Source organism: Chiloscyllium punctatum, chromosome 12, assembly GCF_047496795.1.
Source record: "Chiloscyllium punctatum isolate Juve2018m chromosome 12, sChiPun1.3, whole genome shotgun sequence".
NCBI lineage: Eukaryota > Metazoa > Chordata > Chondrichthyes > Orectolobiformes > Hemiscylliidae > Chiloscyllium > Chiloscyllium punctatum.
In genome coordinates this window covers 68400789-68419465 of record NC_092750.1, presented here as the reverse complement: position 1 = coordinate 68419465, position 18677 = coordinate 68400789, and the positions used below count along the sequence as shown (strand labels likewise).

Sequence of the window (18677 nt, the reverse complement as noted above, 5' to 3'; positions counted from 1 at the left end):
GAAAATTGGTTGGCTGTGCTGGAAGCAACAGGAGCTGGGGCGTGGGGGACATAATGGACATGGAAGAATGCACTCACTCAAATTGTTAAATTCAAATGTTGAGTCGAGGGCAGTAAAGTACACAGGCAGAAGGGAGGATGTCTTTCTTCGGCTTGGTTTGAGCCTGACTGGAGCAATACAGCAGGTCTGTGACAGATATTATTGAAGTAGCAAATGGTCATTCAGTCCGCATTTCATTTTTCCCCAAGGATGAGGGGACCACATGGCGAGCAGCAAATATATACTGGACTAGACTGGGTGGGGTGTCTGGGGCCTTGTATAGTGAGGAGGGAGGAGATGTACGGGCAAGTGGTAAACTTTCTGCAATTACATGGGACAATACTGTGTAGGTGTGGGGAGATGTTCAGAAGAGGAGTGGACCATGATGTCCCAGAGGGAATGATCCATGTGGAATTTTGACAAAGGAGGGGAGGGGAATCTGCTGGAAGTGGCAGGTTATGGTCTTTTGGATGCAGAGATTGGTAGGGTGGAAAGAAAGGATCAGAGGGACCTTATTGTTGTGGGTGAGGAATGCAGGGGAGAGGCCAAAAGTGTGGGAAACGGGTTGGCCATACGACTTAATTCTTCTTCCACTCTAATAAACATCATGAAGTAAATTTTCATATTTAGCATTTGACTCAGAGCTAGGTAGCCCACTGCATTCAGATTCCTCTTAATTAACTTGCTGAAACTAGAATACAGGAGCTGGATTTAGCAAGCAAAATAAGACAAGTTTGCACCTGAATGCCACCACATGAATTACAAAAACAAGTATAACGGTACTGCTTCACCCTAGTATTACGCAGCTTATAAAAGGCTCAGTGCAATTACATTTCATACATATTAAGACACATATTGAAAATTCTGAACGCCTATTATTATGCTTCACAAAAAGGCCAAACAAAAGCATTGCAACTCAAATTAAAACTTGGGCTGGCATACGACAACGTACAAATAAGAACCACACCCCTGTTGTTCTTGTCTGCACAATACTGAATTATACACTGACAAATATATGATTTGAACACAGCATCATGAAGTGCAACTTTTCCCCAGGCTGGGACTACAATGGATTCCTCTGTTACTGGGTATTACAACAAAGGCAGTGTTTCAGTAATCCTGGAAATTGAAAAAAGTCTGTGTAATGTGCTCGAGCTTCCTACACTTGATCTTTATCAAGATCCACACTTGTTCAGGGTTCCGCTTCAACAATGCCATGGATACAAATTCAACCTGCTACAGCAAAACTAAAATAATCTTTATCACAGGACCTAGAAAGAGACATTGGTGGGCAGCTGATCTGTGAGCCAATCTGCCACATGAAGCTGATGTAAAACAGAGCAGAGGACAAAAAACAATATTTGAGGGGTCACTTTTCATTTTTTTTTGTGTTTCCAACTTTTGCCTCTCCTGAAGGTGCTGACTCTCACCAAGTTACAATACTTGTCTGTTAAATCACCCACACAATCATTACTCATGCTGAGACAATAGTGCTAGCTATGCGATCAGAGAAGGGGGATTAACTCAGCCAAAATCTTTCTTCCACCCAACACGTACACTTTGACAACATTCAAACAAAAGTCTGGGTCAATTGGGAAAACAATTGCTCCATGAACATACATTAAAACACCATTGTTGTTCTGCTCCAAAGTAACAAGGCATAACATCTAAATGGTTTCAACAGTTTTCCCAATTCAATGGGCACCAAACGCTCTCATATGCGAAAGGATTTTAAATTCCATATCCCACTCAAAAAAAAACACTTCTTGGTTTGAGATTTTGATACAAACTCCCAGACTTAACCTAACTCCCCACCACTCAGTTTCCCACATCAGGCACTAACTCTACACACTGAATTAGTTGTGCTGGAAGAGCACAGCAGTTCAGGCAGCATCCAACGAGCAGCGAAATCGACCTTTCGGGGAAAAGCCCTTCAACAGGAACTCTACATACCCTACCAGTTTTCTCTGGCCAGCCACTGCCCCAGAGCAGATACCCTGCCTTGCAATTGTTGGTGGCAAAAAGCAAGCTTATACTGTCAGGGGAGGAGAGTGGAAAAGACAAAAAGATGCCTGGGTGTGGTGATGGCGGTGGGTAGAGAGACGGTGGTGTAGACAGTGAGATAGTATGCAAAGGAAGCAAATAGGGCAGGTGAGAGATGACACACTAAAGGGTGAACTAGGTGGAACAGGTTAAAAAGTATAGTGTGACAGATGGAAAGAATGAGATGGAGACAGACCCTCAGCCTGGATCTGAAAGAGAAAAAAAAGGTGAGAGGATTATACATGCTGATCACTTAGCTTTTAATCTAAGCAACCGTCACTACACACTCCTGCAACACACTGACCTTGGGTATAAAAATGTCACTTATGCTGGGGAGCGGCCTCAGTCTCACTCTCTGCTTGAAACACTTCTCCTCAGCGGCTCAAACTCCTTCATGCTGGAACTCTGCAAAGCTGCAGCTCTGTTTGTCTGTGTCACCTCCACCCTGAAAGCAGGTTATTTGAAACTTCTGAATGGAGCTAATTTACATTCAATTGGGGGGAGGATTTCAGCATCTCTGATCAGCCACGGCCAGAGAAAAAGGCCCTTGTACAGCTGAACAAAGAATAGCTAAGCACAAACCTTCCTGACCCTGTCCCTCCATGGAAAAAAAAAGTCAATTCCTCAACATCCTGTTCCTATGGTAACCAAACAAAGCCCTGTTTTCTTAAAAAGTTTGCGCTGTAACTCCAGGGAGATTGTGCCTTTTGCAGGGCAGGATTTTAAACAGAAGGTACTGGACTCGCCAGCTCTAATGCCTCATTTTGTACAGTACGTTAGTTACAATACACATCCTTACGAAAGTTTCCTAAAACTTGACAAACGGTGGGCTGAGTGTGGGAAGAACGTTAGAAATGCCTGCAGTTTGCTGTCCTGCAGCTCTCCCTTCCCCCAGTCACCTACCTCATTTTGTCCACAGCCATCATGACAAACAAAACAAGGAACAAAAAGAGAATGAGAACATGTGCCTGTGCCCAATTCAAGTCTTGATATTTTTTTTAAAAACAATTTCTCTACCTAGTAGCTACAGTGCCTATGACAGATTAGTCAATCCATGTAGTATAAGCTTACTTTGAAATATCAGGGCTTCATAATCTTGTACCCCTTAACTATCAGTGTTGATTATCAACAATCGGACTCAGATTTTGGAGGCAGACGACGCTACAATGTTAACATTGCCTCACTTTACCATGGCTCTTGTGCAGCGTTTCTTTACCAACCAAGCAAAAACCTCCCCAAAATATAGCCAAGATATTTTCAGGGCCCACTTTTCTGCCACCTATAGCAAGACCCAGCACACAATATACAAGGGAGCTTCCCAGAGTCCTAAAACTGGCCTCTTGTATATTCTACACTTGCTTTATCCACAGTTTTGCCAATCTAAGCCCCAAGCTCTAGAATTCCCCATTTGAAGGCTCCTTAAAACATACTTCTGACCAGATGACCGGAGGCCAACTAACTCCTCTAGTCGGAGATACTGTACCTCTTTGAAGGTTAGGTCCAATTAGTCCCACTCGCTCGCTTTTTTCTATATGCACACAATCCTTTACACTTCAAGCACTCTTTTTAAGAAGGTTTTCTTGAAAATGACTAAATCGTCATATTTTTGAGAGTTATCAACTGTTCGGCCACTGGAAACTTTCTCCTTATTCAAAACCCTTCATGATTAATAACATCTCTATCAAAATTAGTTTGAGTTATCATTCTAATAAATCTCTGGACCATTTAAAGCCATGACATAAAGATAAGATCATAGAATCCCTACAACGTGGAAGCAGGCCATTGGAGTCCGCACCAACCCACAAAGAGCAGCCCCCAGATCCACCCCCCCCACACTATCCTTACAATCCCACATTTCCCATTGTTAACCCCCCCACCTTTTCCTCAGCTACATCGATGACTGTATCGGCGCTGCCTCGTGCTCCCACGAGGAGATTGAACAGTTCATCCACTTTACCAACACCTTCCACCCCGACCTCAAATTCACCTGGACCGTCTCAGACTCCTCCCTCCCCTTCCTAGACCTTTCCATTTCTATTTCGGGTGACCGAATCAACACGGACATTTACTATAAACCGACCGACTCCCACAGCTACCTAGACTACACCTCCTCCCACCTTGCCCCCTGTAAAAATGCCATCCCATACTTCCAATTCCTTCATCTCTGCCGAATCTGCTCCCAGGAGGACCAGTTCCAAAACCATACAACCCAGATGGCCTCCTTCTTCAAGGACCGCAATTCCCCCTCAGACGTGGTCGATGATGCCCTCCACCGCATTTCTTCCACTTCCCGCTCCTCCGCCCTTGAGCCTCGCCCCTCCAATCGCCACCAGGACAGAACGCCACTGGTCCTCACCTACCACCCCACCAACCTCCATGTACAGCGTATCATCCGCCGTCATTTCCGCCACCTCCAAAACAGACCCCACCACCAGGGATATATTTCCCTCCCCTATCAGCGTTCCGAAAAGACCACTTCCTCAGTGACTCCCTCGTCAGGTCCACACCCCCCACCAACCCAACCTCCACTCCAGGCACCTTCCCCTGCAACCGCAAGAAATGCAAAACTTGCGCCCACACCTTCCCCCCTTACTTCCCTCCAAGGCCCCAAGGGATCCTTCCATATCCGCCACAAATTCACCTGCACCGCCACACACATCTATTGCATCGGCTGCACCCGATGTGGCCTCCTCTATATTGGGGAGACAGGCCGCCTACTTGCGGAACGTTTCAGAGAACCCCTCTGGGACACCCGGACCAACCAACCCAACCACCCCATAGCTCAACACCAACTCCCCCTCCACCAAGGACATGCAGGTCCTTGGACTCCTCCATCGCCAGACCATAGCAACACGACGGTTGGAGGAAGAGCGCCTCATCCTCCGCCTAGAAACCCTCCAACCACAAGGGATGAACTCAGATTTCTCCAGTTTCCTCATTTCCCCTCCCCCCAACTTGTCTCAGTCAAATCCCTCGAACTCAGCACCGCCTTCCTAACCTGCAATCTTCTTCCTGACCTCTCCGCCCCCACACCACTCCAGCCTATCACCCTCACCTTGACCTCCTTCCACCTATCGCATTTCCAATGCCCCTCCCATAAGTCCCTCCTCCCTACCTGTTACCTTAGCCTGGTGGACACACTTTCCTCATTCCTGAAGAAAGGCTTATGCCTGAAACGTCGATTCTCCTGCTCCTTGGATGCTGCCTGACCTGCTGCGCTTTTCCAGTAACACATTATCAGCCCTGATCTCCAGCATCTGCAGTCCTCACTTTCTCCTCCATTGTTAACCTATCCGTAGACACTATGGGCAATTTTAGTTTGGCCAATTGACCCAAGTTGCACATCTTTGGACTGTGAGGGGGAACTGGAGCACCCAGAGGAAACTACGCAAACAGGGGGAAAGTGTGTAAACTCCACACAGTTGCCAGAGGCTGGAATTGAACCCGGGTCCTTGGCGCTGAAGCAGTACTAACCACTGAGTCACTGTGGTGCCCCAGCTATCCCAACATTTTCTGCTGTGCCTCAATATTCATTTTTGTAGCACTTTACTGTGTCAAAATGTGCATAATAAACAAAACAGCAAAAACAAAGTTTGGTGGGAAAACTCAGATCTGCTGGCATCTATGGAGAAAAAGCAGTTAACATGGAGTCTGGTGAAAGGTCACTCAGAACTATCTGCAGAAGGGTCACTCGTCCTGAAACATCAACTCTCCTTTCCCTCCACAGATGCTGCCAGACCGGAGTTTTCCCAGCAACTCTGTTTTGTTTCGGATTTCCAGCATTTGCAGTTCTAAGGGTCACCAGACTCAAAACATAAATGCTGATTGTGCTTCACAGATGTGGTCAGACCTGCTGAGTTTTTCCAGCAACTTATCTTTTTGTATGTGCAGTTTTGTTTTTGTTTAAAAAAAATGTAGTGTTATATAAGGGTTCATAAAATCATGAGGGGCATGGATAGGATAAATAGACAAAGTCCTTTCCCTGGGGTGGGGGGAGTCCAGAACTAGAGGTTTAGGGTGTGAGGAGAAAGATGCGAGACACCAAAGGGGCAACTTTTTCACAGAGAGTGGTATATGTATGGAATGAGCTGCCAGAGGAAGTGGTGGAGACGACGACAGCCGCCACCACCATTTAAAAGGCATTTGGTTGGGTATATGAATAGGAAGGTTTTGGAGAGATATGGAACAGATGCTGGCAGGTGGGACTAGATGGAGTTGGGATATCTGGTCAGTCTGGACGAGTGGGGCCGAAGGGTCTGTTTTCATGCTGTACATCTTTATGATTGTATAAATACTTGACCCAAAAGTTAAGTTCAGTGCTACCATGGTAAGGGCAAGGAAATCACCAGATTGAACAGTTATGAAAAACATAGCTACATTTACAAAAAAGCAACCACCTTCACCACCCACTGCAGCCACCCCCCCCCCCCCCCCCCCCCAAAACACAAACACCTCACAGCAATCTTCCCCAACAAAGACCATCTCCATGCCATCCATAATGCACATGACAATGAAGGGTGTGTTAATAGCTCTGTATTAGAAAACAAGCCTGAAGCAATAGAATGAGGGCTTGAACAGCGCATCAGAAAGGGATTCCTTCCCTCCGACCTCTCTTCTCTCCCCCCCCCCCCCCCCAACCATAAACAATGGTATCTGGAGTTTAACATATTGATCATGTACACCATCTCCTTGTTTTATCAGTATTTAGCAGAACTTAGCTGTCAATTCTTTCATCCTGCCTAATGTACTTGGATTGTTTTGGAACACAGAACTTTTGTTGCATTTCCTTTGGGTAAAACATTTCCTTTCTTACATGTATCAAAATCGCATGAGGCGATTTTCACCATAGCTCTATATTTGTGGCTTAAGACATCTTTATCAGGTTCTTTAATCACTTTATTATAAAGGCCAGCATACCACTTGACTCTAATTTCCTACTACAGGTGAATGATAACATGCTGTATTACATACAAAGATTCTCCAGCCCTTCTGGATTTACCAATCTTTTACCATTTACAAAATCTTTCTTTTCTCCTTCCAATATGCTTACCTTCACTTTCCGAGATTATATTCCATTTGGTACTCTAGTAATGAGTTGGCAATGATACTGGATTTCGGGCTCCGGGGACACATACAAATCCCACTACAGCGCCTGATTGGCTTTAAATTCAATTTACTCTGAAGAAAGATTAAAATAAAAAGCTACATACAGCCCATGAACAACTGATTGCCATGTGTGTCTTTTAGAGAAGGAAATCTTCCATCATTACCTGCTGTGGCCTATATATGTGACGCCAGACCTGCAAAACACGCAGTTGATTCCTAACTGCCCTCTGAATGGGCCTAGCTAGCCAGTTGCACCAAAGCATTACAGAATACTTGGAAGGAATAAAACCAGACTGTCCACCTACTACTGACCAAGGAGCCAGAAGCAACACCAGCACACCCTGCCAAGTCGACAGAAAAGTCCTTCATACTCGCATCTAGGACATAACAAAATTGGGAGAGCTGACCCACAGTCCAGTTCAGCTGAATCATACCTCAACTGTATTGCTGTCCATTCACTGCGTCAAATAAAACCTGGAATTCCCCTAATATTACAGTGGGTGCACCTATACCTGCTGACTGCAGCAGCTCACTATCATCTTCTCAAAAGGTAAATGTTGCCAAGTATCCTCAAAATTTCTTATCAACAAAGGCACCATAATGGCTCAGTGGTTAGCACTGCTGCCTCAGTGCCAGGGATCCAGGGTCAACTCGAGCCTCGGGCGACTGTGTGTGGAGTTGGCACATTCTCCTCATATCCGCGTCAGTTTTCTCCAGGTGCTCCGGTCTCCTCCCCCAGTCCAAGGATGCGCAGGTTAGCTGGAATGGCCCTACTAAATTGCCCATGATGTTTAGGAATATGTGGGTTAGATGCATTAGTCATTGGAAGTGTAGAGTGGCAGGGGAATGGGACTGGATGGGATACTTTGCAGAGGGACTATGTGGACTTGTTGGGCTGAATGGCCTGCTTCCCTTGGATGAACGACTGGATGAACTCCGGCATGGTCAGTTCCCATATTGGTTGGAGGAAACACTTTGGAAAATGCTGGGCACTGTATTCTCTGGTAGTGACCTCACTCAAAAAGACCACCACTACAATACAATCCTATAATGTCGCACACGCTTACAAAACATGGCAACAAGCTTTAGACAACAAACATTTCTACAAGTCAACAAATATCCTCAGATGTACAGCAGTTGTCATCACCACATTCTTGGGCTGTGCCGTGCATCAGCAACAGAACAGCACTACAGAAATTCCAGCGCTACCTCTGCCACACTTGATTCAATGGGAGGATTATTGAACAAACAGTGTCCTCCTTGAAGCTAGTTCTGCAAGACTATCAACAGACTCAGTGAAAACGTCTACCCTGCCAGGTCCCCTTTTCTCAACCCTCAAAAAGCCTACATTCCACGAATAAAGAAAATGCTACAAAGACACAATGCTCTATTTGATTTTAATGACAAATAGGAGCATGATACAAGTCATTCAAGATGGCAACTTGCATGTCAAGCTGCTTCACACTGAGTCACAAACTTTTAAATGATGAGCCAGAGGAGGAAAGAAAAGGATCCATTCTGCACCTGGAGTCACACAACCTTGTGAGATGGCTTCGCCAGTGTGTCGAAGGAGCTGCAGTTTTGAATTGGTCTTATCAGTTATTTGATGATTCGCAGTACAAGCTTGCAAGCCTGATTACATGTCACCCTAGAACTGAGGGGCAGCTGATTATACTGATGGCTCACATAGCAAGAAAACTTCAACCTGCCTTGTGGACTTTGTGGACTCCATACATCTCAGCTTACATCCCATGTAACTTTGAATCCTGTCCATTAACCATTCCACAGTAACATCAATTTCAATTCCACCAGCTGTAATTTTGAGTATTGGTTGCTCTTCCAGAAGAACACTTGCGTTCTTGTGCAACCCTGCATTATAGGAAAACCACGCTTTAGAAACAGTACTTAGTGTTGGCGACGTTATTGTGTTACAGCCAACACATTTTAAAAGCTTACTCTTTAGAAACACAGTGTCCCCAATTCAATCGCTTTACAGTGAATGCGTGTTAACAAAATGTGTGTTATAGTAGAACAACCTGTATTAGCCTCTGTCATGGCACCTGGCAGTCTTTGAAATCCAACTGTACTACATCCATTGGCTCATCTGCTCTGCTAGACACAAATCTCAAAATTCTAAACTCCACTTAAGAGTCACGCAGTCATACAGCACAGAAACAGACCCTTTGGTCCAACTTGCCCATGCGACCAAGTTTCCCAAACTAGACCCCTTGCCAGCATTTGGCCATACCCATCTCAACCTTTCCTATTCATGTCCCTATTCAAATGACTTTTAAATTGTTGTAACTGTACCTGTATCTACTACTTCCTCTGGTAGTTAATTCCCCACACAAACCACTCGTGTAAAAGAATTGCCCCTCAGGTCCCTTTTAAATCTTTCTCCTTTCACCTTAAAAATTTGCCCTCTATTTTCAAACTCACCCAACCTAGGGAAAGACCTCTGCTATTCACCTTATCTGTGCCCCTCATGATTTTATAATCCTCTATAAAAGGTCACCCCTCAGCCTACTCTGCTCCAATAAAAGTAGTCCCAGACTATCCATATAGCGCAATTCCTCCAGTCTCAAACATTCTGGTAAATCTTTTCAGTAAATCATCATCATGGAGTTGGCGTAATGATTTTCAGATTTTCCAAGTTGCCTATTACTACGTTCTTAACGAAAAGAATGCAGAAGTTTTTCTACTGCTGACTGGTCTGAGATCCCCACTTTCCTTCTCCCCCTTCCTTTTATTGCAGAGACAAAACCTTTGCATGTAGGACATTAGATGTAGGGATTTGTTGACTTTACATTCAATTAAAATTTTTCCCATACCACTACTTTACTGAGATTAATTTCTTTTAAAGATTTCTTATTCTGAAGCCAGTTGATAATCCATTATTTTTGGATTTTTGTTGTGAAGATAGAAAAGTATTTGTTTAATGTCTCTGCCATTTCTTGAGTCAGAGAGATGTACAGCACAGAAACAGACCCTATGGTCCAACCTGTCCATGCTGACCAGATATCCCAACCAATCTAGGCCCACCTGCCAGCACCCGGCCCATATCCTTCCATACCCTTTCTATTCATATACCCATCCAGAGGCCTTTCAAATGTTGCAATTGTACAAGCCTCCACCACTTCCTCTGGCAGCTCATTCCATACACATACCACCCTCTGAGTGAAAACGTTGCCCCTTAGGTCTCTTTTATATCTTTCCCCTCACCCTAAAAACCTATGCCCTCTAGTTCTGGACTCCCTGACCCAAGGAAAGAGTCTATTTATCCTATCCATGCCCCTCACGATTTTATAAACCTCCATAACGTGACCCCTCAGCCTCCAACGCACTAGAGAAAACAGCCCCAGCTTATTCTACCTCTTCAAAGTTTGAGAGAAGATTTGTAGCTCAGGTGCTCGTGGTCTGTTCGCCGAGCTGGGAATTTGTGCTGCAGATGTTTCGTCCCCTGTCTAAGGGACATCCTCAGTGCTTGGGAGCCTCCTGAGAAGCATTTCTGTGTTGCTTCCTCCAGCATTTAGTGGTTTGTCTCTGCCGCTTCCGGTTGTCAGTTCCAGCTGTCCGCTGCAGTGGCCGGTATATTGGGTCCAGGTCGATGTGTTTGTTGATAGAATCTGTGGATGAGTGCCATGCCTCTAGGAATTTCCTGGCTGTTCTGTTTGACTTGTCTGATAAGTGTTGTCCCAGTCGAACTCATGTTGCTTGTCATCTGCATGCGTGGCTACTAAGGATAGCCAGGCATGTCGTTTAGTGACTAGTTGGTGTTCATGGATGCGGACAGTTAGTGGTCTTCCTGTTTGTCCTATGTAGTGTTTTGTACAGTCCTTGCATGGGATTTTGTACATTACATTGATTTTGCTCATGCTGAGTATCAGGTCCTTCGTCCTGGTGAGTTGTTGTCGGAGAGTGGCTGTTGGTTTGTGTGCTGTTATGAGTCCTAGTGGTCGCAGTAGTCTGGCTGTCAGTTCAGAAATGTTTTTGATGTATGGTAGTGTGACTAGTCCTTTGGGTTGTGGCATGTCCTCATTCGGTTGTCTTTCCCTTAGGCATCTGTTGATGAAATTGCGCAGGTAGCTGTTTTTGGCGAATACATTGTATAGGTCTTCTTCCTCTTTTTGCAGTTCAGGTATGCTGCAGTGTGTTGTGGCCCTTTTGAACAGTGTCTTGATGCAACGTCTCGTTTGTGTTGGGGTGGTTGCTTTCGCAGTTTAGGACTTGGTCTGTGTGTGGCTTTCCTGTATACCTTTGTGGTGAATTCGCCATTTGGTGTTCTCTGTACCATGTCTAGGAATGGGAGTTGGTTGTCCTTTTCTTCCTCTCTAGTGAATCGGATTCCTGCAAGTGTGGCATTGATGATCCGGTGTGTTTTCTACTTCTGTGTTTTTAATGATTACAAAAGGTGTTGTCCACATATCTGACCCAGAGTTTGGGTTGCATTTGTGGTAAGACTGTTTGTTCTAATCTTTGCATTACCACTTCTGCTATGAGTCCAGAGATGGGTGAGCCCATGGGTGTGCCGTTGATTTGTTCATATATTTGGTTGTTGAATGTGAAGTGTGTTAAGGGGCACAGGTCCAGTAGTTTGAGTATGCAGTCTTTGCGGATAGGTTTCCCGTCATGTTGTCTGTTCTGTATGTCCAGTAGGTTGGCTATTGTTTCTCTGGCTAGGGTTTTGTCGATAGAGGTGAATAGTGCCGTTACATCGAATGAGACCATAGTTTCTTCCTGGTCTGTGTATATTTCTGGTGATGTCCAAGAATTCCTGTGTTGACTGTATAGTGTGTCTGGATCCAGTGATCAGGTGTTTCAGTTTCTGTTGTAGTTCTTTAGCCTGTTTGTGAGATGATGTCCCTGGTAGTGATACTATGGGTCTGAGTGGGATGTCTGGTTTGTGCACTTTAGGTAGTCCATAGAATCTGGGGGTGCTTTGCTTTCAGGTTTCATTCTCTGTAGGTCAGACCTGGTTATCTGTCCTTTTTTTGCAGGTTCCCCAGTGTTGTTTATCCTATTGGTGAGCTGTAGGGTGGGGCCAAACTCCCTCTTTTGGTAAGTGTTGGTATCTACAAGTAGTTGTTGCACTTTCTGGATGTATTCTGCTTTGTCCAGGATGACTACCTATCCCTATAGCTCAAATTCTCCAACCCTGGCAACATCCTGGTAAATCTTTTTTGAACCCTTTCAAGTTTCACAACATACTTCCGATAGGAAGGCGACCAGAACTGCACGCAATATTCCAACAGTGGTGTAACCAATGTTGCGGCTGTACAGGACATGACTTCCCAACTCCTGTACTCAATACTCTGACCAATAAAGGAAAGGATACTAAACACCTTCTTCACTATCCTATCTACCTGCGACTCCACTTTCAAGGAGCTTTAAACCTGCACTCCAAGGTCTTTGTTCAGCAACACTCCCTAGGACCTTACCATTAAGTGTATAAGTCCTGCTAAGATTTGCCTTTCCAAAATGCATTCAATCACATTTATCTAAATTAAACTCCATCTGCCACTTCTCAGCCCATTGGCCCATCTGATCAAGATCCTGTTGTAATCTGAGGTAACGTCCTTCGCTGTTCACTACACCTCCAATTTTGATATCATTTGCAAACTTACTAACTATACCTCTTATGCTCACATCCAAATCATTTATACAAATGATGAAAAGTAGTGGACCCATCACTGATCTATCGCTGCTAACAGTCTCACTTTTTGTTAATCTTTTGCTTTTTACATATCTTCTGAAGCTTTAACAATCTGTTTTTGTTTCTTGCTAGTTTACGCCCTTTTTCTGAAATTCTCTTATTATTACTACTTAACATTGTGAGCCTCTTTGTTTAAATTACTGGTATTAGAATTACTACAAACATGAATCACTGTCTTCAAGGAGCAAAGGATGGTCCCTCAACAGGTATGGGTCTGCTAGCAGAATCATGAACCAAGGGATGGTATCCCAACTTCAGGTGAACATTGAAATGGAATGGAGAAAAGTGTTAAAGCTTGTTAACACACTGAAACCATGTTACAGCAAAATCACACAGAGATAGCATTTCATTTTTTTAATCTGCCAAGCATTGACAGAAGGGTATCTTTCTGAACAATACTGCATGTTAACACATTTATTGTTCAGGTCACTAGTCTTTTGGAACATCCAATGAAAGGTCAAACTGAACAGTCAACACTTCCTTTCTGCGCCAATGCCACCACAATCTAGCTTTTGAGCCCAACACAATCCATTTCTGAATATTTTAAATCAACTCCATCATGTAAATCAATACTATTAATAACCTTGCAAAAAGCTCAACAAGGATAAATTTGGACATTTTACCTCATTACTCTTTCCACAGGCTCATCTCCCAGTATTTATCTTTTCACACAAATTGGCCATTTTTACAGCAACTTTAGTGAATTGTTAGGGAATGGTAATACAGTGGTAATGTTGCTGGACTAAATCCAGAGGCCAGGAAGAATGCTCCAGAAACAAGTTCAATCTTCAACACAGCAGCTGGTGGTAAAAATTTAAATTCAGTTTATAGTGATCATTCAGTTGTAGAATTTGTTGTAAAAAAAGTCACTTACTTTACTCCCATCTTTTGAGAGGAAATCTACCATTCTTAGCCAGTCTGGCCTACATTTGACTCCAGATCACAGTCATGTGGTTTACTCTGAACTGCATTCTGAGATGACCTATACACCAAATTCAATCAAACTGCTCCAAAAGGCTTTGTCAGTGAATCTCAGTGCTTCCCTAACCTACTGTGACCCTGTGTTGAGGGTCAAAAATTGTTTAGTCACAGTGGGAACAGATGAGAAGTGGATTTGGGTCATGGACCCTGCTCTTGTTAATCTATCATAATGATTTAAGACTAGGGCGCACAGTCCAGATTCTTAATTTGCAGGAGAAAACACTTGGAAATATTTTGAACAGAAGAATGAGCCTCAAGAGAATATAAACATGCTAGCAGAAAGCATAACAAAAGGAGCTGAATTCAAAGATGTGAGAAGTGATACCATTTGGTACATTGACACCTTGCTATAACATAGTTCAGGACACCGCATCTGGAGACCAAATCATAAGACAGACAACACTAATCAGCCACCAATGCAGGTAATTCAGTGTTGACAACACCAGTCAGTTTTGCCTTCCTCTTAAGATAATGGCAAAAGTCGTCCAATAAAAGGTCAGAAGTTCCAGAAATGTCACTGTTGGGGTTTACCTTGTAATACAGTTGTTGTCAAAAAGGGATGAATCTGAACAGCAAATGAACACTTACTGAAAATTATTTGTCTCATCTTCATTCTGGTTTCAAATTCAAGTAGGTGCACTTCTAATTCTACGTTTTCATATCCCACAATCCTTTAACCACATATTCAAACTATTTCTAATATGCTGACATGATCACTACTATCAGGGATCATGATTGTACATTTTACAACCTACGCAGAAGTTTCTCCAACTTGCTCCTAAATCTCTTACATTTGATCTTTTCTCCATGCTTCTGTTAGAAACCCTTAAATTACAAAGCAGTCTGATTCTATCTACACTGTCTCAGCCCTTTGCAATTTTAAGTAACTATCAACTTACAGCTGCCTTCCTTTTTACAAACAGCCCCAGCTGCTCACTGTATAAAATCAACCTAACATCTCTTTTAGGTAGTACTGCTTCAAATCCTTTATATGCTGGTTTCAGACACTCCACCGGGTCTTTATTCTTTTGATGCCAGCAGCACTTCAGTTTAAACAGTGAAAGACTACATAATAAATTAAAGGATGTTCATTCTTCCTTGAACATTTTCAAGGGAAGTAGCACTGATATTGCTCTTGGCCTTTCCTGAAACCCTGATCCATGAGGACCCTCAGAGGTAGCAGCCTACTGCAGTATAGGAGTTTCAGAAATGACAACATTCAACACATGGGTAGAAAAACAGAAATTATAGTTCATGAAGGAAAGAATTTGGGGTTCAAGGCAAAACTCCAATGTGGGATAAGAAAACGAGGCAATATATCAGAAATGTTCCTTTCTTATAGAGGTTCAGGATCAGGAACCCAAAGGGTATATGTGCGCAAATCATTGAAGGCGAAAAGGGCAAGTAAAAGGACATAGGGGGTCGTGAGCTTTAAAACAAGAGCTATGATGAACATTAATAAAACATAGGTCCAAACCAATCTGCAGCATTAGGACAAATTCTAGACTCTGTACTTCAAAAAGGAACAGAAGGTTTTAGATAGGCTGGCAATATCAATATCCAAGTAGCTTCGAAATCAACAGAATGGTTCCAGGGATGAGTGACTTCAGTTATGTAGTTAAAAATCCCAATACCAGTTTATAATCCAAAAGGTTTATTTGGAAGCACTAGCTTTTGAGGTGCTGCCTCTTCATCAGGTGGTTATAGTTACGTAGACAGACTGAAGTAGTACAGGTTTTTCTGTTTAGAAAAGATTGACAGGAAATTTGATACAAGTAGATGGAAAGAAATTGTTTCCTTGGCAGAAGAGCAGGATCCAGTGGACAATATGAATGGCTAATGAACCAACAGCAACGGGAAACTTTCTTATTAATACACTGAATGGTTGAGGTTAGGAATACATTTCCTCGAGTGTGTCCTGGAGGCAGATTCAACTGTTGCTTTCAAAACAAAATTAGATACACAGCTGAAAAGTAAAGAAAATGGAGGTCTATGAAGAAAGGGCCAAGCAGTGGGGACTAGTTGCGAATTGCTTTTACTGGAGACACAACATAAACATGACAGGCCAAATAGATCTACTTTCTGTATTGTAATCATGTTATACTTCTCTAATGTTGAGGTAACTCCACTCCAATTGCATACAAATCTTAAAGAAATCAAAAGCAGATGTACCGCCTGACTGGACTCCACTCTCAATATGCCCCGTACTGATTGAGAAAAACGCAAAATTTTCCAAACTTTTAAATTGCCAGTTTCTCACCCACTTCGCACATCAGTACATCACTACGTGTATGCTGGATGCCCAGGTTTTCTAACAGAAATTATCAAGAGAAGGAGTAGGAAATACTCTTCCTGTCGGCACAATCCTAATGTTTCAGTTTAATGACCTGTCAAGCGAGGCACAAAAAGTGGGAGGGAAAGAACACAATAGGACAAAGTAAAATGGCAAAAGGAACGATGGCACAAGTCAGAGTTCACGCTTCCTCCTTCCTTTTCTATGCCACAAATCATTTTCTGCCACCTCCTGAAGAACTGGAGGTGGTCATTCAGCACATCAACCCTGCCTGCAGTGCAGAGCTGGAGCTATTACCCTTTCATAGCTGCAACTACTTTTCCATTCTTTCAAACAGGACTACAGTCTCTAGAAGGATTTCCCTTCAACCCTCAGATTTCCTAATGGGCCTTGGTACCACATTCACAAATTCTACCTGAAGGTCAAGGGCCACTACTCCCATCTCTCCTGACATTCAGTTCTTCAGTCTATGTACTGATCAAGGCAAGGTTTAAAAGGGAATCCCTTTGAGATTGCAGATGTTTCTGATGCAAGGGAAGATAATTAATGCGTAACCTCTGACAATTGCAAAGTGAATCTGGAGTCAGTTGAAATTTCAACTAAGTACAAATGAGGTGTCAGTCAATGGCATGGTTTATGACTCCTTCCTTCATTTTCCTAATGTTTAGAGGAAGTTGTTTGGCCAATAATTGGCCAGGTTAGATTGATCCTCTTTTCATTTCTTGCAGGATAAGTAAGAATAACAATAAATGGTAGTAGCCCTGTCAGCCACATCCTCAGCCTGAGAATGGATCTAGATGTGTTAGAACAATCAAGATAACAGTAGCGATGGAAAAGCACAGGTCAGGCAGCATCCAGGGAGCAGGAAAACCGACGTTTCACTCTGAAGGTTTTTGTCCGAAACATCGTATTCCTGCTCCCTCGATGCTGCCTGACCTACTGTGCTTTTCCAACACTACTTTAATCTTGACCCTAATCCCCAGCATCTGCAGTACCCACTTTCACCCTGTATTAGAACAATGCTATCGCACTGCTATAGCGTCTTTCAAAACCTCAAATAAACTAGTGTGTTTATGTGTAGGTGGGGTGTAGAGTACAACAAATAATTCTATTGTATGATCCCAATTCATTCCCTGAAACTGCTCCCATAATTACCCCTCCATCACAGAGCTGTGCAATTCATACCTCAGCTTCTTTGAACCAACAGCAGAACCCAAGATCCAGTTTCTCAGCAGTTCAAAGGTCCTGTCGCTATGAAAGAGTGAATACAAACTGTGGCCCCCACAATACAAGCACAATGTCAAAGCTTTTTGACAGCTGAAAACATGCTACAGACGCTGCAGGTGGGTGGTTTTCACACTTTAAGCAAACATGGTATGAAATATGCACAACTTGTTACATTTTACTGAAAACCCTAATGACACCACTGCTACAGGATGGGTCGATTTCCTGGAATCTATTCAAGATAGCAACAATGGCGGTACTTACACCATCAATGGGTTATACTCCAGAAATTTGCATTTGTTGTATTTTGCTATGCACAAATTGGCTAGCAGGTTTCCTACATTATAACAGTTACTAGCCTTTAGAAGGGATGTTAATGAGTCGAGAGCGTGGTGCTGGCAAAGCACAGCCGGTCAGACAGCATCTGAGGAGCAGGAGATGTTTCAAGCATAAGCCCTTTCTCGAGGTATCAATTCTCCTGCTCCTCGGGTGCTGCCTGACCAGCTGTGCTTTTCCAACACCAAATGCTCAACTCTGATCTCCAGCATCTTGCAGTCCTCATTTTCTCTCTGTTGGCATGTTAATGTTGAGTGAGCTACCATGGGTTGGCTGACACCTGCAGAGCTGGATACCAAGCTGAGGGTGGTTAATAAAGATTGAATGAATGGATGAGTGACAATTCCTTAAATTACAATTATGAGAACGGTCAGCTGATTATCACCTGACTGGGTTCTGTTGACCGAGCTTTGCTTACTGATTTTGTAGTGCACAGCCAGAACAGAGATGCAAGCATTACCTTTGCAATTGCCCTAATTACAACTGTCCCCAGTCAGTGCAGTAATATCACATTTGGCAGCTTTCCCTTTTGATGGTCTCAAAGACAAAATTAATTTTCAGGTTTCCCCTCAGCCCAGATCTTTTTCACTCCCTCCACAGCACCAATTGCTACTGCCACGCAGCTTGGTCCAGAGCTGAAGAAGGGTCCCAACTTGAAATGTCGACTTTCCCGCTCCTCCAATGCCGCCTGACCTGCTGTGCCTTTCCAGGTCTACATTTTAATCGACTGACTTCCAGCATCTTCAGTCCTTCCTATCTCTTGGTCCAGAGTTCAGTGGCTGTTGGAGTAGATTAGATTAGATTCCCTACAGTGCGGAAACAGGCCATTCAGCCCAACCAATCCACAATGAACCTTTGAAGAGTAACCCACCCCGACCCATTTCCCTCTGACTAATGCACCTAGCACTATGGGCAATTTAGCATGGCCAATTCACCTACCCT

The 18677-nt window shown here is 43.5% G+C and overlaps 1 protein-coding gene across 3 annotated transcripts in view; it reads right to left on the bottom strand.

Moving 5' to 3' along the window:
- The window catches only part of dag1 (dystroglycan 1), a 104914-nt gene that overhangs the window by 64687 nt on the left and 21550 nt on the right, over window positions 1–18677 (bottom strand). The window contains exon 1 of one of the 3 annotated variants that reach the window (XM_072582706.1): window positions 2387–2502. The exons of the other annotated variants lie outside the window; for them this stretch is intronic. The gene's annotated coding sequence lies outside the window, so the exon portion shown is untranslated. Of the gene's footprint in view, window positions 1–2386; window positions 2503–18677 lie in introns of those variants that run through there. 3 annotated transcript variants of the gene reach the window in all.